Consider the following 24,303-nt stretch of genomic DNA (forward strand, 5'->3'; position numbering starts at 1 on the left):
AGCAGGATGAGATCATCAGAGGGATTGTAGCCATTGAGGAGGAGGAGCTAGAGGCACAGCAGGAGGTGAGCAAGTATAGTGACAGCTCTGACAATGACTACCAGCCTATTCCTTAGATGCCTCCACGCAGACACGATGCAGAGGCCGGTAGCTCCAGTTCTGCTCCACCTACTCCACAGATAGACCTTGCTCTCATTGCTATTCTTGAGCGGATGTAGCAGGATCAGACACGATTGGCACAGGAGACAGCTGCAAACTTCGCACAGTTTCAGGCTCGTCAGGATGAGTTCCAGCGGCAGCAGCAGTTCCTTTAGCACCAGCAGTTACTTATGCAGCAGCAGCTCATGGGATTCATGCAGCATGTAGTGTTAGCCATTGGGGTCCCACTGCCACAGCCTTTGCCCTAGCTTGCACAGCCTCCTACCACTTCGACGACTCTAGTAGTACAGCCTAGTGGGCTCTAGAGTCAGGGATAGCCTCCAGCTCAGTTTGCTTCACCTCTTGTACATGTGTCCTAGTGGTTAGCCTCACCCATGGTAGCCCTGCAGTTCACTCCATTTCAGACGGGCTTCACACCAGAGCAGTCTTCCTCGCTATTCATGCCTAAGACGTCAGTCTCTAGGAGTCTTGGAGCATCCTTCAGCGAGTTGACCAGCATGCCTACTCCGCCTCATATGCATACCACCGGTCCATCTACAGCAGCTCTAGTCACAGTGACTACTCAGAGGCTCCCCTCGTCTGTCGCCTCGTTAGATCCTATGATAGACATACTAGTAGCTTCACAGGCAGCACCAGCCCCAGCTCAGACCCAGACCACTTCAGCGACACTTCCTGCCACAAAGGGTCAGTCAGTTCAGAGCTCAGGGTCAGATGATGATGGTGCCTAGTTCCAGCTTGCTTCACGTACTTCAATGCCCGACTCGTCCACTGTAGCCCCACCGACCGACCCTTAGGTTTTGGTGTTTGACGCCAAAGGGGGAGAGGGAGTTTGAGTATGTAGTCTTAGGGGGAGCTACATTTAGGGGGAGCTAGTTATATAGTATTAGCTTATTATATACATTTGGAGTTTAATTTGTGTGATACACTATTACGTATGCATTCGTGTATTTACTTTCATGCATTCTATTATATATATGTGATAGTGCTATCTACATGATTGTGATATTTGACATGTGTGATTTCTACTTTGCATTATCTATATGTCATATCATTTGTGATGCTCATTTGCTTTTGCTTCCGCATTTATCCTTCGAAGCAAATGAGCTTTGTTACTTGTACTCATGCTTAATTCATATTCTCTGAGTACATTGTATTAGCTTGGGTCATATAAGCTTGCCTAACTCTTTTGTTCTTATCGACAAAAGTTTATATGAACCAAGCCCTTCAAAAACCTCACTCTTTAACATACTCGAGGTAGTATTATCATCAATCACCAAAAAGGGGGAGATTGAAAGCATCTAGGCCCTAGTTGAATTTTGGTGATTAATGTCAATACAAGATTACTATGACTAACATGTGTTTTGCAGAGGTAATTAAGTTAGGTCATGGTAATGGAGATCGATTGGGCAATCGAGGTTGTCATGCCCCTACGATGGAAATCGTTTCGGTTCTCAAAGGATGGACGACAAGGTTAAGGATGACTAGTTCTAAGTGTCAATTGGAGTTGGAGAGACACTTAGAGTAGTTTAGGACTTTGTTTTTCCTTTGGCCGTACTATGAAGGGGGGTATGAACGGGTAGCTTGACCTAGTTGAGTCTAGTGAGTTAGGTGTGGTGCACACTTGTTAAAACTAGCTCTAGGTAGCTCCTATGAATGCCTAAGATCCTTTGGAGCAAACTTCATTCACATATGTTCGAAAGTTAGAAGTGAATGGAGTGTCAAACACTGACCGGACGCTAGCTCCGGTGCGACCGGACGCTGGCCGCAGGGTCCGGTCAGTTCATTTGACCGTGAAGAACAAGTCTGGTGTGACCAAACGCTGGAAGGTCGTGTGACCGGACGCTGAGGGCCAGCGTTCGGTCGACTCCAGTAAGGGTCCAGACTTGAGAAAGAGTGACCGGACACGTCTGGTCAGTGGTGACCAGACCCTGAGTATCTAGCGTCTGGTCGTTTACAGTAAGCATCCAAGAGCGACCGGATGCATCCGGTCAGTACTGACTGGACCCTGACAGTGTCTGGTCATCACGTGTAAACTGTTGCGCGGGTTGAACTGACCGGAGCGTCCAGTCAAAACGATCGGAGCGTCCGGTCACCCCGCAGAAGCTCATAACGGTTCGTTTTTCAGGCTGCCTTATAAATAGAAGCTCCACTCGTGAGTGGAGTTACTTTTGCTCATTCCAACAGCTGAGAAACACGTTTGTGAGTGCCAAGAAGAGCAAGGTCCTAGTGAGGTGTTTGTGATTTGAGAATCCAAGAGTGAAACCTCATTAGTGAATCAAGAGTAGACAAGTGTGCATCCATCTTCTCATTAGGCTTCGTGTGGTCAAGTGAGAGTTTGTGCTTATTACTCTTGGTGATCGCCATCACCTAGACGGCTTGGTGGTGATTGGGAGCTTGGTGATCACCCGACGGAGCTTGTGGGTGACCCAACTTAAGTTGTGAGCGGTTTTGGGTGATTCGCTGTGACGGAGTGTCGAAGAATCAAGCCGTAGAGAGCACTTGATCCTTGCGTGGATCAAGGGAGAGCTACACCCTTGCACGGGTGCTCCAACGAGGACTAGTGGAGAGTGGTGACTCTCCGATACCTCGGCAAAACATCGCCGCGTTCCTCTCTCCATTTACTTTGAGCATTTACTTTAAGTATTTACTTTGAGCAATTCAATACTTGTCTTTACATTCATAGAATTGCTATGCTAGAGTAAGTTTGGAACATAGGTTGTAAGTGTTTTGTGCATTGATTTGATAGAAACACTTTTCTAGACACAAGGGGTTAATTGGGCTATCCGTAGGATTTGATTATTGTAAGAAAATTTAGAATTAGCCCAATTCACCCCCCCTCTTGGGCATCTTGATCCTTTCAATTAGTATCAGAGCCTCGTGCTCACGTTTTTAAGCTTAACTGCTTAGAGCAAGATGTCTCACGGGGATGGACCTCCTCCTATCTTTGAGGGGGATGATTTTTCATATTGGAAAATTCGCATGGAGGCTTACCTAGAAGCTCTAGATATTAGAATTCTTAGAGCCGCCTCTCAAGGGTTCCCAACACCTAAGAATGCCGCACAACTCTAAGGCGATGAAGTAAACTATGAAAAATGGAATGCAAAGGCTCGCAACACCATCTTTAGAGGCCTTTGTAAAGATATGTTCAATCGTGTAAGGAACCACAAAGATGCCCATGCACTATGGTCGGACGTTTGTGCGCTCTATGAGGGAACCAAGAGTGAGCGTGAGGAACGCTATCATCTTATGATTAAAAAGCTAAATTCTTTTGAGATGCTTCCCAAAGAAAGTGCTAATGAAATGTATTCTCGTTTAAATATTCTTGTAGAGGAAGTCAATGGGCTTGGACTTACTCAAATGTCACCATCCGATGTTGTGAGAAAGATCTTGAGTGTCCTCCCCATTGACAAATATGGGCACATTATGACCGTGCTACATCAAGGTGATCTTTCCACCGCTACACCGACATAAATCTTGGGAAAGATCAATGCTCATGAGATGTATATGCACATCACACCACAAGATGGCTCATCCTCTACAAAGAAGAAAGAGAAGGACTTAGCATTCAAAGCTAGCCAAGATAAGGGTAAGGTAAGACTTGAGTATGAGAGCTCAAGTGATGAAGATGATGAAGAAAGTCTTGCTCTCATGGTGAAGAAGACCGCCAAGATGCTAAAGAAGCTAAATAAGAGTGGCATCAAGTTTGACGGCAAGAAGAAGAAGTTCTTCACTAGCTCAAGAAGAAAGCCAATCTCCGAGATGGATTGCTACAATTGTGGTGAACTTGGCCACCTAGCTCATCAATGCACAAAGCCCAAGAAAGACAAGTTCAAGAACAAGAGCAAGAAAGATGATTCAAGTGATGAAGATAAAAAGAAAAAGAACAAGCCATACAAGAAGAGAGGTGGCAAAAAGAGAGACTTCTACAAGAAGAAGAAGAGTGGCAAGGCCTATATTATCGGTGATTGGCTCACAGACATTGATTCATCAAGTGGATCATCCGATGATGAGAGTGACAATGAGAAGGTGGCTGCCATTGCTATTGATCTTGCATCCTCACCGCCACCATCGCTATCATCCTCTACACACCTATGCCTTATGGCCAAGGGTGAACACAAGGTAACTAAGAGTGATGATAGTAGTGATGATGAGCAAGCTAGTGATGATGATAGTGATAGCGATGATGATTCACCCACATATGATGATCTTGTCAAAATATTAAGAAAATACACTAAGATCATTAGAAAAAGTAGAGCTACAAATGAAAAACTTGATGCTAAAAATGATTCACTCTTAGCTAAGTGTGATACATTGGAAAAGGCTAATGATGAGCTCAAAGAAACAAATGACTCTATATCATCCAAACTCAAAGAGCTCAAATCTTCCAAGAAAGAGCTTAAAGATAAATATGATAAACTTGAGTGGGTGCACAATGAGCTTATCATTAGTCACAACAAGCTAAAAGATGAATATATAACTCTAAAGATCAATTATGATACCCTTGTTATTGCACAAGAATTCTTACCAAATGAGCCACATGTTGCTACTAACCATGTTGTTAAGATTGATATAGCTACCTCATATGATGATTTAATTGATGAGAGCATTGAGCATGGATCTAGTAGCAAAGGCAAGCAAGTGGTTGAGTGCAATGACTATGATGAGTATGTCAAGCTCAAGAGTGACCATGAGAAGCTCATGAAAGATCTTGAAGAGATGAAAAGTCATAACACCATTGTGCTAGAAACTCTTGATCATGACAAAGAGTTGATCCTTGAAAATGAGAAGCTCAAAGAAGAAAATAAGAAACTCAAGGAAGAGAAGAACAATGATATTCTCAAGGAAGAGAACAAGAAGCTCAAGATGGAGAAAGAGCATCTCAAGGTGGGATTGAGCAAGTTTGCTAGAGGCAAGCATCTCCAAAGTGAGCTACTCATGAATACCGTCATGAAGATGGATAGAAGTGGCATTGGATATATGACAAGTGTAGAGAAGAAGAAGGCTCAAGCTCAACACCAACAATCAAAGCCAAAGCTAAAGCCAAAGAGATGTTTTGAGTGTGGACAAGAAGGCCACTTTGCTCATGAGTGTCAAACTCCACCACCACAACCATTGTCCAAGCATGCTAGACCCTTTGCTTTTAATGCTCACTACATGCTTAGAAAAGATTCTAGTGGAAAGATGAAAGCCATATTCTTAGGACCCTCCAACAAGAGTAGGCCTAAGAAGATTTGGGTGGCTAAGTCACTTGTTGAGAAGGTGAAGGGCCCTCAACAAGTTTGGATCCCTAAAGCTTGAATCTCTTGTGTGTAGGTGAACTACAAGACCGATGAAAGTCATTAGGTTATTGATAGTGGTTGTACTCAACATATGACCGGTGATCCTCGTATGTTCACCTCACTAGATAAAGAGGTAGATGGACAAGAGAAAATAATATTTGAAGATAATTCAAAGGGTAAGGTTAAAGGATTGGGCAAAGTAGCAATATCAAATGATCATTCCATCTCCAATGTGCTCTATGTTGCCTCATTGAGTTTCAACTTGCTATCCGTTGGGCAATTGTGTGATCTTGGTTTCCAATGCTTATTCATCGAGAAGGAGGTTGTTGTATCCAAAGTAGATGATAAACAAGTGATATTCAATGGATTTAGATACAACAACTTATATCTAGTTGACTTCACCTCCGAAGATGCAAACTTGACCTTGCGCGGGTGCTCCAACGAGGACTAGTAGGGAGTGGCGACTCTCCGATACGTCGGCAAAACATCGCCGCGTTCCTCTCTCCATTTACTTTGAGCATTTACTTTAAGTATTTACTTTAAGCAATTCAATACTTGTCTTTACATTCATAGAATTGCTATGCTAGAGTAAGTTTGGAACATAGGTTGCAAGTGTTTTGTGCGTTGATTTGAGAGAAACACTTTTCTAGGCACAAGGGGTTAATTGGGCTATCCGTAGGATTTGATTATTGCAAGAAAATTTAGAATTAGCCCAATTCGCCCCCCTCTTGGGCATCTTGATCCTTTCACAAGGTCCACGCGGGCTCTGCGAGGAGCAGCCACATAGTGTTGCCGTGCGTGCAGCAGCTGCTCCCGTGAGAAAGCGCGCAAGGGTCGGGCTGGGAAGTTGCGGGCGCGAGGCCGGTTCACGGGGGTTGGGGGTGTGCACGGCGCACTCACCCGGCATGGGCAGCGTCGGTGGCGTGTCCGACCAGAAAACGAAGAAGCTCGAAGCACGTTCTTGGAGGTCCGCCGGAATCTTCGCCGGATAAGAGACAAAACAATGATTCGATCATACGGTCATGGATTCAAGAAAAGGAGGACAGTAAGGTGAAGAGAACGATGAGAGGTACCTTGTGGTGGTGGTGGTTGACGCCAGAAAGCGACGGCTCGGTCGGAAAAGCTCGTCGGCGTCTCCAGCGTTGGTCTTCTTCAGGTGCCGTGCGGGCTCGCCGTGCTCCCTCTGCCAGCAGGAAGAGCTCTTTCTACTGCCATGCTCGCCGAGGTGCTGCACGCCCACCACCTATTTGACAAAAATTCTCAAAGAGGGTATACTTACCAGCCTGGAGAAAGAGGTGATTCTGTGCGAACCAAACCAGACAACCAAACTAGCCAGGCTTAGACAATACAGATAACCAAACAATTAGGAACTGGCTTGCTATGGACAGTCTAGGCTAAAAAACTAGCAAGGCTAGAAATAGACCAGGAAACTAAACACCCCCATAGTGTTTGGTTCAACAAAATGTAACGTAACGGAATTACAAAGTGTAACAGATATGGTTACTGTTGTTTGATTGGACTCTATCGCGATATCAGGTACCTGTAATCCAATAACAGACTATTCAATTCTAATCCCGGCCGTCCCCGAGTGTTATCCGTGATACCGCCGCTGCCGCTGTAGGACCCGACTCCCGAGCGCTTCTTCTTCATTGCGTCATCGCGTCGCGATTCCAAAGACGCGCAGCCATGGTCGACGAGGCGCTTCAAGATCCGCATCAACTCCTCCCTCGCGTGCTCCACGGCCCAACATGCCGCTCCCCACGAACTCGGCGTCCCCGAGAGGTTCGTCCTCCCCACCCCCGCTGGGGACAAGATCGGGTCCAGATTCAACGCTGCCGCCGCCGCAGTCACCACCGTCCCTGTGGTCGTGCACATGACCGTTAAGGAGGAGGAGGTGGTCCTCGTGACGCCTAATGCCGCGCCTGGCAGCACCGCTGCCGTCGGAATAACAACCGCTTCGATGACGACGAAGACATGGAGCTGCTCAGCTGCAGCACCGTGCGCCGGAGCAGCAAGCAACCAGTGCGTGCTGCAGGGCTGCGGCGGGAGGGAGGTGGTGGATCTCCAGCACCCGGTTCGTCGCTGGGGAGCGGACTCCTCGTCTTGCGTTCGTCACTCCCTGAAGGGCTGAAGATTCGTCGCTCAACGTTCATCATCGTTTGGTGTGCAACTGCAGCTCGTCGTGCACTCAGCTGATTACGTTACCAAGCAAATCCAAACAAAGACCGTGATCTGATTCATTGTTTACGGTTCCAGTGTCATTCGATTTCATTACCATTTGCATTTACATTTGTCCAACCAAACAGCACCTTAGTTAGATAACTATTACGTGGCTTTAGCCAGGTGTTATTTGGATCCAGTAGCTAAAAAATAGATGCATTAGTTGTTTTATATCTATAATGTGCTTTCTTTTCTATAATTCTATGTGTTATTAATAGAACATGTGGACAGATGTAAATGGGAGAACTAAAGTGTATTTTTGTAATCTATTAGATGGTATTAGCTAGGTTAGAGATAACTAGTGGAATACTCCCCTATTCAGTTTTTAAAGTCTGGAAAAGTTTTTAGCAACAATCTACGCATTGTTGCTTTTTCTTGAGCGTGTGTGCCTTGCATGGCTACCTGCAGCATTAATGTCTGCCTTCTAGGTAATTAGCGACGGGCAACAAATTAATAAGAAGGAAGTAGATAATTGGATACAGCTATGACAAATTGGTCGTGGACGAGGAGGATAGAGGATTGGTGAGGTGACATGCCAAATGTGTTGCGGCTGCTCATCTTGCCATAAGTAGACATATTGTCTCGGTGAAGCGTCCATATACGGTGATCATTAACGGAAAAATAGTGTTGCCAATCATTAACGAAAAAAGATAGAGTGTTGTTAGCTAGGTGCATAGCTCACAATCATTTGAGTTATTCGCCCTGTTCTGTATCACCACTTCAGCAGTACTTTTCAGCGAACCAACAGTGTTTTCCTCTCATAAAAAATCAGCATAAGCATCAACATAAGTCAAATTTCAGCGAAACAAACAGGGCCATTAGCTGAGTCCGCTTAAACCCACTCCTGCTAATTTTGTACTGTAAGTGTTAGTTGGATGGATCTAAATATGATCTAAAGCACAGTTGCTGTAGCTCTAGCAATAAGAGCTAGCACCACTTCTAGATTTTTTTTTAATACAAATGAAATAGTTAATTATGAAATTGCAACCTTCCAAAAACAGGCCCATTGGAACGATCCTGGGATCAGGGGGTGGGATGGATGGAGAGCACTGGACACCGAACAGCATTCTGTGCTACTCTGTTACTTGTGGCAGAGAGAGAGTCATTGGTCAATGCTTGTGGTGCACCAGTGTCCAGTGGGACCTGACGAGTGACGAGGACGGCCTCCTTCATTTTCGTCCATCAGATGGTGCTCTGGGTTTTGCTTCTGCTGTGTCTCCCCCATAGGGAAGCTTTGTTGGTTTCAGCTTCATCTTCTCCATATAATTGCTCAATTGCTATAGTTGGCCGCTGCGTCAATCGACTCAATTGACAAATTAAAACGCTTAAAGTTACGGAGACCAGTAACGGGATGACATTAGATTAATCTCGTGAAAACCATGTGTATATCTGTTGCAGTTGCATGATGACGAAGCGCATGTAGCAGTTAAGCGTCTGATGGGAACACAACCTTTTTTGTCTCTCTTTTTGTTTACTTGTAGCCCCTAGATGGCTGATAGCAACAGTTTGTAGGCACATGACGAGATGCATGGGACTGATGTGGACAATTTGGATGAGTGTAAAAGACTAAATCTCTGGAATCAACTGAACCGAGACGCCCAATCAGTTCCGTGAAGCGTTTGGGCTGCTTGCAACGTACTAGAAAATGTAGCGAAATGCCATTTGTATACCACGTAGAATTTTGAGGGCAGGAATAGCCAGGCATGCGCATGCTTGGGATTTCTCAAAATTTCTGCAACTTGAGAGCTATCGGTGCAGAGTTGATAGCGTGATATTCTCTGGGTGGAGGAATGCCGGTGGAAAAGAGAATATATATTCCAATACTGCCCACTAGACCGATCCAAATACTGCACCGGATCCAGATATTCCTTCCGATCCAGCTGACGAGGTCCAGATAGATCCGGCCACTGCCGATCGATCGCGCAGAGCAGGGTGTGGGTTATGACTTGGGAGTGGCCTGCAACGGAACGTCGACGGAGCATGTGACCGGGACCTGCTGTGCTGTGAGGGGCTCCGTTGCCTCCACTCTACGGGGGCGCGAGAAAAGACAGCCCTTGTGCGAGTGCGAGCGTGTTAGCTGCGGCACTGCAAACTGTGTCGCGTACGCGTCCGTTGTGCATGCTTTGCTTGTTGGGCTCTGTACGAGGTGCATGCATGTGAGCATACTGCGTGCGCTAGAGGCGCATGCAACGACTAGCTAGCTGTTCCTGTTCCTGTTCCGGCACTTGTCTTTGTCTCCATACATGATACTACATGCAGTGCAACTACCCGGCCATCTGATATAGTAAGCTACCACGGCGAGAGAAAGATCTGCGATGTGCTCACTGCTCAGATCCGTAAGGTAACGTTGGCTCGCTCGCGCTCTCAGGATTCAGGAAAAAAATGACCTGGAAACTGGAGCGGAGCAAGAGCATACGGTCGAACTCGCATTCCGCCACGCGGGCCACATGGCGTGGCGCTCCAGTTCCAGTGGTCGATTAGCGACGAGCGAGTTTTCCTAAAAAAAAAGAAAAGAAAAAAAAAAAGAGATTAGCGACGAGCGAGCGAGTAGCGACCCCGTTCGCCACCTCTACTGGCATCTACTAGTACTCCCATTATTTTTGTTGGCACTCTCATTTGTTGTGCGTGGACGGTGGGCCGAGCCGACCCGGTACTTAAAAAAGGTCCAGAAAAAAAGTTCATATTACCTTATTCAACTTTTGCGAAGGTCTGTTTTTCCTCCATGTACTCTAAAACCTGGTAAACCACCTCTCTGAACTTTTAAAACCGTTCGTTTTACCTTCCTGGCCGGTTATAAGCGGTTTTCAAACGAGGTTTTGTCTTTTTCTTTTTTATTTATTTCAGTTGAGTCTTTGAAAAATAATAATAAAACATAGAAAAATATAAAATGAAAAATCTAATTTTGTTGGACTCCACATGATTTTTTAAGGATTTAGCCAAAATAAATAAAAAAGAAAAAGACAAAATCGTCTTTAAAAAACGCTTATAACCGGTCAGGAAGGTAAAACGAACTGTTTTAAAAGTTCAGGGAGGTGATTTATCTGGTTTTAGAGTTTAGGGAGAAAAAAATAAACTTTAGCAAAGGTTGAAGGAGGTAACGTGGACTTTTTCTAAAGGCTTATTGACATCCCATGAATCAAAAGGCCTAGCGCAATAAATTAGGCCCATCATAGGTGCAAGACTGCAACTAGTAAGGGGCTACGTGAGTCCCTCCGGTGCAGCTCCAGACTCGAGATCTCTAAAATGATTAAAATATTTATACTTAATCTAGACTATGGACGAAATGTACTTGATATGTCTGCAGCTCTAGATTCAAAATTGTCTAGCTACAAATAACCAGCTCTAGGAAAATCAAAAGATTTTTTTTTTTGGAGCTAGAGCTCTATCAAACATGACCTAGGCATATTTTATCGGCATGGCTAGGGCCTAGACATCCAGACGGACGCCGCGTAGCCCGCCCCAGTCCACCATCGCACCACCCTCGTCCGACTTCGGCCCGCCCCACGCGCGCACTCCGCCCCCGCCGGTCATTCCCTAGACCCGCTCCTCTCTCTTTCGCGCCGGCAGCACTCGAGAGCCATGACCCGGCATGCCCCTGACCGGAGCACCCGTCCGCCCGCCCCAGCGCCCCCATCTGCAGCCCCCCAGCGCACCGCGCGCACCATCCACCTGCCCCTGACTCGTCCCCGACCAAACAACATAAAACACTTGCAACATGGAAAAAAATTGAATGCAACATACGTCTAAAAATAGATGAAACACTTGGAACATGCACTTACAACATGTGTGTGGACACACATGAAACATCCAAAAAATAACACTTGCAACTTGCAATATAAAACCACTTGCTACAACATAAGACTGAAACATTTTGGAACATAATGTTGCAACATATATGTGAAACATATGCAATATCCAAATAAAAAACGATTGCAATATACGTCCGAAAACAGATGAAACATTATGAACAAACACTTGCAACATGCATCTGAAAAACACTTGCAACATATGCAACATCCCCCAATCTACTTTTGCAACATCAAAATAGAACAATGGCAACATACATCTGAAAAGTCTTAAACAATTGAAACATACATATGCAACATAGGGGGAAGGCCGGGGCCAGTCGATTCTAGCCGCCGGGGTCGGAGCGGATAAGGAGCAGCGGCGCGCGAGCACCACCGCCACCAGCAACGGGCTTGGCTCGGTCGGACGGACGCACTAGCACCAACGACGCAAGCACACACCAGCGCCACCAGCACCAGTCTTGGCTTGCCCGGGCGGGCGGCATGCGCGACGGGGGGAGCGTGCACCACTAGCACCAGCGCGCGCGACGGGAGGGGCTGAGTAGCACTCGTGACGGGGGCGAGCTAGCGTTGCTGGATGGGGCGCACGACAGCACCAAGGCAGAGTGTCATCCGCGTTTGGGACGAGACGGACGGTGTGGCAACGGCAAGGTGCTGTGGTGGAGAGGAGGGAGCAGAAAGGATAAGGTCTCTTTATTTTTTTAAACGGTTGAGGGTGAAGGCGAGTGGATGAACAGTTGTTGGGCTGTGTCACGGCCCACCATTGGCACTGTCCGAGCAGAAGCACGCCTCGATAATTTATGTTTGTTTGGTGAGGAGAGAGAAAAGAATTGTTATGTAAGTTTACAACTAATTGATGCACAAGCTTTAAAAACTTTATGAGAAAAGAAAGCGAACCATGTATTAATGATAAAAAAAATGTGCTAGCAACTATATGAGTGAATTGATACTAAGCTATATATGTACAACCAGCAGTATTATTATGCATGCTTTTAGACAACGTCAGTTGGTTCGGGCTGCACAATTTTTATCCGGATTTATGGTTTGCAGTCTTGACTGAGTAAAACTCCCAATCACAAGTGCTCATGTCGGTTAATTTTTAATCTTTTTATCTGTGTATGTGTATACTAAGCAATTTAAAGGAAAATTGTTTGAGATTTTTTATGATAATATTTCTAAATGAGAAGTTCTCAAAGAAAACCTTTTGATGAAAAGTTTTTTTTTTAAAAAATCTTGCGGGAGACAAAAATAAAAAAAAGAAATGTTAGTAATCCTTGTAGGCTTAGCTATAGAAGGATTTTGTCGGTTGTTGTAGGAGTGCGCGTGTCGCATGTGCACCAAATAGCTAGAGAAGTGTCTTTCAAAAAAAAAAAGCTAGAGAAGTGTTTTTGCTATAAAAAATAGAACGCCAACTAAATAGAATCGGAAGTTGTAGTACATTTTGTAGCATTTTGACTTTATTTTTAGCTTTCAGCTTTTCTAGTTTTTTTAAATGAGTGCCAATATAAAGATGTTTCACAACCTTTTCAAGGAGAGATAGAAAAAGGGATAGGTTTCTTGTTTCCGCCAAACAAGTTACAACATACATACTTTATTCGTCCCAAAATATCTGTCGTTTTTATTTCCCACAAAATATATATTAAAAAATATTAATATTTATGGTACATAATTAGTATATTGAAAAGATCTTTGAATCTAGTTTTTAATAAATTTATTTAAAAATACAAATATTGCATGTATTTTCTACAAATCGAGTCAAATTTGCGTCACATAAACAAAAAACGATAGATAATTTTAGGACAGAGGGAGTATAACTTATATAAACTTTTAGAACTCAGAGCTGAACAAAAGAGACACTTCTTAGCCTTTGTTTATTTCCTCCCCTAAAGTTTACTCCATATTCCAGGCACATATATGGAGTATTAAATATAGACTAAAAAATAACTAATTATATAGTTTACGACTAATTTATGAGATGAATCTTTTAAGCCTAATTAGCCCATGATTTGACAATTTGGTGCTACAGTAATACATGTGCTAATAACGGATTAAATAGGCTTAATAAATTTATCTCGCGAATTACCCACGGATTTTATAATTTGTTTTTTATTAGCATCAAACACACTGTGTGATACTCCGTATAATATTTGATGTGACATATCAAAATTTTACGCTCTGAATTTAAACCAAACTTTAACGTTGCCATAGTCGTAGCGCCATAAATGTTGCTGTTCGGCTGGCATTTCAACTCCAACTATATAGCCTGTTCGGTTGGCTGGTTCGTATCGTTGCTGGTTTGTGAAGAAGTATTGCTGGCTAGTTTGTGTGAGAGAAAAATATTGTTCCGACTAGAAATTTACGATCGTTTACGATAAGCCACAGCCAAACGAACAGGCTGTATATATGTCTTGTCTACGGTAGCTCTAGAGTAACACGTGAGAAAGGCGACAGCTAGCGACGGCGGAGTATTAAATATAAATTAATTATAAAATTAAATAATAATTTATGAGATGAATTTATTAATCATAATTAGTTTATTATTTACCTATATGATGCTACAGTAAACATATGTTAATCATAAATTAATTATGTTTAATATATTCATCTCACAAATTAGTCATGACTTACGCAATTAGTTTTATAATTAGTTTATGTTTAGTCCTGCCATTGATATGATAGAAAAGTTTAGGCCTGACATTCAGACACCCTTGGGTAGGCCTAATGCGGGCTAAGACTGTCTTCAACAGGAGACTTATTGTGAAATTCAAATTTAAAATGGGTCTCCAATGTAATATCTATAGCCTCCAACATATATAAAAGATCTATTTTATGTGTTAAAAGAGACATAACCTAAATCAGAGTATTATCTCTCCTGAAAATCTATTTATAGAAATGATTGTCTTTTGTGTGTTATTGTCGAAGAAAACTAAAAATAGACGCTACAAAGACGAATGGATCAGTTTGTTAGCTCGAAGAAAAAGTTGAAGGGTCCGGACTCCCAGGTGCCCAATGCAAACTCCCAGCAGCATACTGACATCTCCCTTCCTTCTTTAGCTTTTTCTGACGCTTTGCAAAGCAGGCCACGCCATACTGCAGCTGCCCAACGCGCTCCGGACTGCTGCCCAACGTGCTCCGGACCGCTGCCTGCTACTTTTGTCAGGTGAAGCCTTTGTATCTTTTGCAAGAGATACTGAGGTGCTGCGGGGGTACAATACACTGTGGCCTTTGAGAAAGTACTCCATGCTGAAGCGTTGGGTAGCCCTTGCGTAGAATGGCAGCGCTTCTGCAGCATTTGCAGATGTGCTTTTGAAAAGATAGAACAAAAGGCCAGTAGTACCAGTCATTCGGTCACGGACGGAAACTCGCACCGTGGTTCGGCTGAACCCAAACCCGGCTGGATTGGCTTCTTTTTCAGCGCGACCTCGACGCCGCGCTCGCGCTCCTCTCCGGCCCGCAGCTCGTGGCGCACCCGCGCCACCTGCCGCAGGGCGGACTACAGTTGCGCCACCTGCCGCAACTGTGTTTTATTCAGCAAGTAGCTTTAACATACATATACGTTTAACTCGCATGGATATTTGAAGGCACGATCAAACATAAATCATTTAATTTGGTAGTCGTGAACATTGTAATTGTCCTAGTTGCCTGATTTGTATTTATGTTTGAGTAATGAGTAATGACTATTCATATTTGGATTGAGTTAATAATTTAATTCCAACTTGGATATGGACGTATGGTTGTATCCGTGAGGAATGGCCTTTGATTTGGTTATACCAGTCTTTACTTCAGTTCTTTAAGTTTCGGAACTATGTTCTGATGCCAATCCTAATTTTTTGAATGATCTTATGCACATAGTAGTTTCTAATTTAATGTCTATGAGTAGATATCCTGTAATTTAGTCAGTCAACAGTGTGGTTTTCGGCTTATTCATGAATCTTAAAACTCTGCAAAGCATCTTTAGCCAACAGTGCGTTTACCTTTTTGCTGTTTCTATCAATACTTTTGCTGTTTCTAGTAAAATTTTGATTCATCTTGGAAAAGCTTTGCCAAAGTTAATATATTTATTCATGGTGATCCGGTTATCAAAATTCAAAGCACAATATGATATTATGTGTCTTACAATGGCACAATACTTTGGCCATTGTCGCGGTTTCTAAAGCTATACTCGTTTGAGGATGTTACTTTAGGGCGGCTGTGTTGGCGGAATTTCTTTTGGATGGCGACCTTCAGGGACCACCAAAAAGAACTGTTGAGGACCTAGCGAAGCATGATTCTACAGGACATGATTTCCTTGAGAGAGTAGTATTGCGACGCTCTGAGCAGTTGTTCAGTATTTACAGGAACAAAGACGATAAATACTTCCGTTGAAAGCAGCAAAACTGTATCTGGTAAGGTTTGCACAACTTATCATATGGAAGGGGTTACTATGTTTTGTTCTGATAATGTGATGTATATAGCTCATGCTGAACCTAATCATCTTCATGGATTAGAACACTAGCTGTTGTAGAGGTTGCAGTAACTTTGTTTCTTTCATTGTGTTTAGAAAGATCATACTGAGTGAGCTCATAACTACCAAACTTTATTTTCCATCTCACCCTGTATGTTAATGAGTCGATAAGAGATCTTATCTGGTGTTACCGTTTTACCAAACACGATAGCACCTAAACTGGTGCGTTAAAAAATACAAAAAAAAAGGATGGATAGAGGCAATCCACTATGTGCATGCAAAATTTTGAGTTTGAACAAAAACTTGTCAGTAAGAGAAACAGGCACTTGAATAGTATGTGCTGCAGACTCAGAAAGAGTGTTGGAGAGAGGTTTCCTTTTCTTTTTCTGAAATCAGAATCAAGAGGATTTGTTGGTAATGGAAAATGGTAGCAGGAGTGATACTGTTTGTTGGAGCAGGATTCTGTGAGGAAACCTCTTATCCATTGATAATGTTTATCCTGTGGGTTACGTTCTTGGTTTTAGCGACTATTTCAGATTCGGATTATCATTCTGTGAGATTGTTTGGCTGTGCACGATATAGTTCCGTGATCTGTTGTCCCTGGTACAGTTCACTTAGCGAAAAATTTTGAGGGCCTTGCGTTTAGAGCATCTCCAATAGTTCCCCAATATTCTCCAATAAAATGATATTGGAGATCCCCCATAATCAAATTCAGGTTTATGGGGATGAGTGCTTCAGCAGTCCCCCAATAATTCATCCCAATAAGCTCTCTTTTTATTTCTCTCCATGTTTTTATGCATATAAACACTACGTATATTTCATTTTCACATCACAATACATTTGATCTTTATGTACTGCCAATCACAGTTCAAATGAACAAATTTCAAACTGAAACTCAAGGTCAAATGAAATTCGAACAGCATGCAGTTTACCACCAAATGATAACTGATATAAAGAAAAAAATCTGTTTGAATGCAATAGCAGTGCATTAACCAACCGGCTTGCAAAAAAACACTGTATGGCAGTAGCAGTGTTCACTTAAACTAGAGCACATACACCTCAAATTCAAATTCAGACATGACTTATGATCCACTACATAACTATGACATATGGTCCAAATGCATGCACATAGGTCATCAAGCACTCCTATTTTCACCCCCCACTCACATTCAATAATTTGAGTACGCATTGTTTCAACAAAGGCCTTTTGTGTTTCATCAAACCCACTAATGTCCATGAACATTATCTTTCATTCCTCTTCAGTCTTTACTTTGCGCTCCTCCAAGGCCTTGATCTCCATCCATCTTGATTCCTTGTCTTGCTTCTTCCCATCCTCCAACTCCTTCCTTGATGTAATCATCTCTTGCACTGCAGTTTGAAACAGAAGCATGATCTCCTCCCTTCACCCACTCCTTCTCTTGCTTCCTCCCCGGAGGCCTCTTGTTGGCGGGCATCACAGATCTTAGAGTCGGACTTGCTGTCTCCTCGTCTTCCTCATTTCCTTGCACAGAGCTGAGCATGTGCTCGACTTCTTCTTAAGTGGATGGCTGTCATTGTTCCTTTTCACCCACTTCTCATTGTTTTGGAGCAATGACCAACAATGCGCCATCACAAAGGTCTTGTGTTTTGGATCCCTCTGCTTGTACAACTCCTGGCAATACTTGATCTGTCAAATTATACAGTGATGAATGACAATCAGATAGGGGTCATCAGTCCAACAAATTCACTTATGCATAAGAAAATAGCTAGATGCTCAAAAAATAGATGTTTCACCATAATTGTAGCTCCTGAATTTGGTGATAAATTTTTTGACGCATATACTGTGGGGGAGATCCCCACAGTGAGATTTTGTATTAAAATTTAAATGATGGTTCAGCAGAGATTACAAAACTTAGCTAACTAAAGGCATCTAGCCAAAAGCAAAAGGATGACCTCAGGTCATCACTAAATCTAACAGATTGTAATAAACATTGACTTTTAAAATTAGCTAGCCAAGCCGCTGGGGTGGGATCCCTTCTCTGGAAAATTTTGTTATTGCGAAGCTTCCATAGCTCCCAAGCTGCAACGAGGGACGCTTCTGTGAAAAACTCCAGGCCGTGCACGTCTTCCCTTCCGCTTGAGTAAATCTTTCAGTTAGCGGTAGACTGGTGTCCCAAACAAAGTTGATAGAGCTCCAACACTGTCCAGCAAATGGACATTCAAAGAAGAGGTGGTCAATATCTTCTTCGATACCTTTGGTGATAATTTACTTACCCGATCCTGAATTGTCGCTCCACTTGGCGGGGCACAGTCAATCTCCTCGACACAACCTGCCCATCGGTTGCAACACTTTTGGATTGCACTCCAACAGTGCGCAAGTGAACCGAGGGAGCGGCTGGAGGGGGTCTTGACATTGCGGTGAAAGTGATCATAAATGCGATTCCAATATGTGTTGCTACTTTGATCAATCCCAATGATTGGATCAAGGCTCACTCTCCCACGCCATGACCAAGGCCTCATCCTCCGGTATGGAGTAGTTTGCTGATCTTGCCCGTAAGGACTGATCACTGCATAAGGCACATAAGCATAAAATAAATTTCAGTGCAACAATCGTGTATGCTGATTGCTGACAATTGTATAAAAGAAAGGGCGTACCCAATGTAGGGAGCTCCCGCTCTGTGCGGGGTCTGGGGAAGGGGGTCAGTGGCAAGCCGTACCATCGCCTGTGCAATGCGAGGAGACCACGACTCGAACCCGGGACCTTCCGGTCACAAGCGGTAAGACTCTACCGCTTGCACCGCTTGCTGACAATTGTATATCTCCAAATTTCAGTACTGTATGCTGACAAACTGTATGCAACAGATCATATCAGAATCATGTCTAGGCAAAACTCTATGTTATCTGCTATCTGAAAGCTCCAACATGTATTCTGAACAAGAACATTCATGAACAAGATAGGCCTGAATAAATACAGCTTTCCTTGGAGTGACATATCAGTCTCCTTCTTTCTATATTTTAGTGTGTATTCTCGTCTCACCAGGTTGCTAGAAAAACTAAAGAGATATGGTGCTGCCGGTGTCCTGTCATATGGACTACTTAACACCGTCTACTACGTCACTGCATTTTTAATAGTTTGGTAAGACGTGTCTGCATTGATGAAAGAAATCTTAGCCTTAATACTACCTTCAATTCTATAACTTCAAACTGTAAAGTAATCTTTGGTAAGGCCCCGTTCGCTTGTCTGAAAAAAGAAGCAAAAACACTGTTCCGGCTGATTTGTTGTGAGAGAAAAACACTGTTTCGGCTGAAAAAAGAAGCCGAAAAAGCCGGATGTAGTTTTTTTTTGATAAGTCGATGGGACAGGAGAGAATCCACCACCTGATAGATATATTAATCATGGTTGACTCTCAAATAGCCATGTAGTTTACAAAGTAGGTAGCTGAATTCATATAAGCAGCTATTCCCGTTGGTGTAGTTCCACAAGGCACAAACATTACGGGCATTGGGTGGCAAATGAATTACAGTATGATTTACCTTTCAGGACACGAGCTGAAAGGTATAGAATTGACGGTTCAAATCAACAAATTTCAAACCGATTGTTCCATACATGCAAGAACAAGATAGCTTCGTTATTAACAAATTAAAGGGGAGAAAGGTCAAAGCTTTACCATGCACCGAACGTGTCCACGCCGACCTCCTCCATGGATACGTCCACACCGTTGTTGAAGACGGTGGCTGCCGGCGGCAGGTCATACAGAGGTGGAGCATCCTTGGCTGCTGGGGAGGCGGACACCTTCCTTTTTTTTCGACAAGGGGGATTCCCCATTTGCATTAAGATGATAACGGAAATACAAGTGTTTAGAATGTTTGCAGACGGGATCAGAAAACACCAGAGCAGAGCTTACCAACCCTACCAAACTTCCTACCATCCTTTGACCAAGCTAAGCGATAACCGAAGCAAACCCCAGCAAAAGTAACATCCATATACAACCTAACCCATAACAATTCCAGACCTAACAGAACACTGGCCATTATTACACCACTTCCACAAAAAGAGCTGGACTCCCACTGGGGGCAGCAATCAACAGTAGCAAAGGCATGCTCTATCTCATTAGTGTTGCTGCTCGTCATCTTCCTCATTCTGGAGCATCAGCTGGTTGTTCCCCGGCGTCTTCTTGCTCGCAAGCCTGATAGCGATCTGAAGCATTGCATTAACTCCGTCCTCCAGCGCCTTTCTGTCTTCACCTTCATACAGACCTTCCTCTAGCGGGTTCCAACCTTCTGCGCCGCACCTGGGACCGCGTGCTGGCCTGCCGCCGCCGCCGCATCTCCGGCTGCGAGGGTGGAGGAGGGGGCCTCTGCGGCGCTTGAGGAGCCGGTGTGGGTGGGACGAGGTCCGGTGGCGGCGTTGGGACGAGGGCCGGTGGCGGCGGAATCCGTCGGGGGAGCACCGAATTTGGGGGTGGCTGCGACGGTCGTCGTTGGGGACGTCGAGTGGGAGGCGATGGAGGCCGATGGGGACCTCAGGGCGGCGGCCGGGGAGGAGCAGCTCGACGCGGCCGCCAGGGAGCGAGGCGGCGCGAGAGATTGGCGCCCGCGGCGGGATGCGAAGTGACATGCTCGCGCCAAAAGAACACGGGTATTGGGGCCTTGGGGCAGGGTGTGACAGATCTGAAAGTACTTCTACACATACTTAGGGCGCGTTTAGATGAATTTTTTTTGGTTTTTTTTTCCCTACCGGAGGGCTTTCGTTTGTATTTGGCAATGAGTGTCTAATTATGGACTAATTAGGTTTGAAAGTTTTGTCTTGCGATTTTCACACCCAACTATGCAATTAGTTTTTTTTCGTCTACATTTAGTACTCCATGCATGTGTCGCAAGATTCGATGCGATGGGTACTATGCAAAAAATTTTGGGAACTAAACAGGCCCTTAGCTTAGCTTAGATAGAAGATTTGGATCGCCAAACGCAGTCGCAGCCATGGCGCCGCAACGACGTAGCCACTGAGGTCGGAGTCGGGGAAGCCGTGCAGGCACGGTCCATTGACGGCGATGAAGTAGCAGCAGTGCAGGCCCGGTCCGGTGACGGTCGTGAAAGCGATGACGTTTCTCATCGCTCATAGCGCTCCTCTCGATCGGTCTAGGGACAGGACATCGGTGGAGCGCTGGCGGCTGCGGCGAACCTCATATCTCGAGCCCCAGTCCCCACCTCCTATTTATTGCGCTATGCGACAGGGGCCTATCAGCCAGTAGAAAGGCTGAGTGCCCCTGACCAAGGAGCGGATCAAGGACCCAATTGATCGTTGGTGAAGATCAACCTAACATTCTCCCCCTTGATGTCGTCTTATGACTTAAACTTAACTTTATTTTTCTTTTTCCCATTCCATCACATATCAGTGCATAGAACTTGCCTCATCGTGACGCAGTTGCCATTAGATTTAACAGCTACAATGTACCTCTCCATTTTAAAACAGATTCTCAACTAGGCCCTCAGTATCTAGAAATCATAGGCTTTCCCGTAAACTCATGTCGACTGTGTGTTCTTTGAACGCACTGGGTGGTTAACCTTTGGTAAGCGGATCCGCAAGTACTTGCTTGGTACTCATACGCTTAATGCTTTCAAAATGATTCTGGATTTTTTCCTTTACAACATATAATTTAATGTCAATGTGTTTGGCAGCACATTTAACCTGTTGCCTTAGGAGTTAACTACTTTAAATGGTTATTGTTGTTGACTACCATTGTTAAATCCGGGTACTCATTCCCTTAACATCCTTTTGCATGTTCCTTAAGCCTCATGTTAAGCTATACTATGATATGCATCACTGATGATGCCACAATTGTTTCTCTAGAGTTTTTTCACAATAATGCTTCAACTACGAGTGTTAGCAACTACTGTGGATTTTACTATACATTTCGTCAAGACTTAACATTTGTACCATCAACTATTTGAGAGTACTTGTTCTTTCTTACTCAACATGAGACCTATTATACTTTATAAAATTACAAGATATTCTCAACTCCATTCCAGTGATCTGTATCTGGACTGGACTTCTGCCAAAATATCCCGGATACGTAAACTACGTTAGGGTAAGTTCTTACTTGTACTTGTACACTCAATAAGCTTTCAACAGCTGAAGCATATCCAACCATGTTCATTTGATCGATCTCATATCGGTTTCTGGAATACTCAGAGTTCTCAAATCTATTACCCTTGACTATAGGAGCAGACATGGGTTTACTCGCATGCATACTTTATTTCTTTAGAATCTTTTCTAAGTATGCCTTTGCGATAGTCCTAATACCTCATTTTCTTCTATCTGGGTGAATTTTGATTTCTAGAACTAATGACGCTTCACCAAGATCATTCACATTAAAACTTGAGGATAAAACTTTTTCTTCTCCAATGACAGATTAACATCACTACTAGTGAGTAGAATGTCATCTATTCACAAGATGTGGAAAATGAATTTTATATTCTTGAACTTCGCATAAACGCTATTGTCCTTCTTATTTTCTTTAAAACCCAAACTTTCTTATTGTTTTCATCAACTTTAAATACTATTGTCTAGAGACTTACTTTTAACCCATAAATGGATTTCTACATGCGGCATCCCATATGTTCTTTTCTTTCACGACAAAACCTTTAGGGTTGTGCCATGTAAACGTTTTTCATACAAATCCTCGTTGAGGAATGCCATCTTTATATCTATCTGATGTAACTCTAAATCATAATATGCCATGAACACCATTATGATTCTAAAAGAATCCTTGCATGAGACTGGAGAGAAAACTCTCATTGTAATCTATTCATTCTCTTTGCATAAAGCATTTTGCTAAAAGTCATGCTTTATATCTTTCTATATTTCTTTTGGAGTCATATTTTGTCTTGTAGACCTATTTATAACCTACTATTTTGGCTCTATTAGGAATTTCTTCTAAGTCTCAAACATCACTGGTATTCATTAAATTCATTTCAACTTTCATAGCTTCTTGCCATTTAAACGAGTAAACGCTTCTTATGGCTTCTTCAAATGAGGTGGGACCACTCTCCATTTGAATTTCTTTACTGACATAGACTTCATAGTCATCAGAAAAACTAGTTTACTAATTCTTTGAGACCTTCTAGGGCCTCAGCTACTGGCACTTTCATATGGGGCTGTTGTTGCTCTTCATTATCAAGAGACAATTGATTCTACAGACTCATGTATTACAAAATTCTTGTTTACATTATTCATCTTCTTCGAAGAGCTAACAACAGGTGTTGTATTAGTCATACAACATCAACATGTATTGAGAAACTTGTTGCTCCTGAGTCACTAGAGTGGGCATGTAGTTCCTCTTCTCTTCAAGTCTTAGATCTCTTCATACATCTACATACCATGCTCCCCTAGATCTTTTCATCTTTTCTAAAGATGGTGTATCTTCAAATATCTTATTTTACGTTTAATATGTTAAAACCTCATATGGTGCTTTAAGCACCACCTTAATATCTTGGAGGCTGACTACGCTATCTTCCTATTAGAACTTTAAAAGGTCTAGGAATTTAGCTATTTCTCTGCTTAGGGGTATCATTGTTGTGACCGTTGTACTCCTCCACCGGTCGTATTCATCTTAATTAATCTTTATCTCATTCTTAATGAAGAGCATCTTTCTTAATTGATCTTTATCTCACTCTTAATGAAGAGTATGCTTTCCTAATTGATCTTAATATTCTCCTTCTCGAAATATGGCATGAACTTTACTGCCATAATTTCGAGAAATATTTAGAAACTTGTGAATGAGGAGACACTTATAACTTACTTCATTCACTTGATTATGTCATGTAAACAAAGTTATTTCTTGATACGTTTAGAAGTACACTTTCCTTATTTCACTTCAAGAACTCAACGAGATCTTTCATTAGCAGTACTTTTGCAAGTCACGCTTGTATCTTTTCTTATCCTTTGGTTAGTATTGACCATGACGATGTATTTCTATTGTGCCACGGTCAATACTAGGACAACATAAGAGCTACCCAAACTTCTCTCGCTATGCGGGATACAAAACATGTGAATCATCATAAAACTTCTCCCGCCATGTAGGATTGACTAGCATAAGTACTATGCCAAAATTTCTCCCCATGCGGTATAAATCTATACACAATTTACTATAACAAAAACTTAGTTATGACGACTAAAATATTCACTTATACTTCATTTTCCAAATAAATCTTCCCATTGGTTCAAATTTAATCAGAAAATTAGGTAACAGTCCTGAACTAGCTTAACTCAACCCTTTTCATTCACATACCCTAGCATTATAGTCTGTTGGCATACAGCCGAGTGATCTCATCGAATTAAAACATACAAGGTGCTTCTGCATAAATTTTACATCACCGTTAGGCAGAAAATAGAATTAATGCATAAAACTCATAA

At 43.1% G+C, this 24,303-nt stretch overlaps 1 long non-coding RNA gene across 1 annotated transcript; it reads right to left on the minus strand.

The window, feature by feature from the left end:
• Positions 1-16,895: 16,895 nt before the first annotated feature.
• Positions 16,896-20,540, minus strand: LOC136452621 (uncharacterized). Its single transcript, XR_010758861.1, has 3 exons — positions 19,556-20,540; positions 18,543-18,736; positions 16,896-18,454 (listed from the first exon to the last, which is right to left on the minus strand). It is a non-coding gene; the product is annotated as an uncharacterized lncRNA (long non-coding RNA).
• Between the last annotated feature and the right edge of the window lie 3,763 nt (positions 20,541-24,303).

The sequence above is a fragment of the Miscanthus floridulus genome, chromosome 5 (assembly GCF_019320115.1).
Source record: "Miscanthus floridulus cultivar M001 chromosome 5, ASM1932011v1, whole genome shotgun sequence".
In the NCBI taxonomy this organism is placed as follows: domain Eukaryota; kingdom Viridiplantae; phylum Streptophyta; class Magnoliopsida; order Poales; family Poaceae; genus Miscanthus; species Miscanthus floridulus.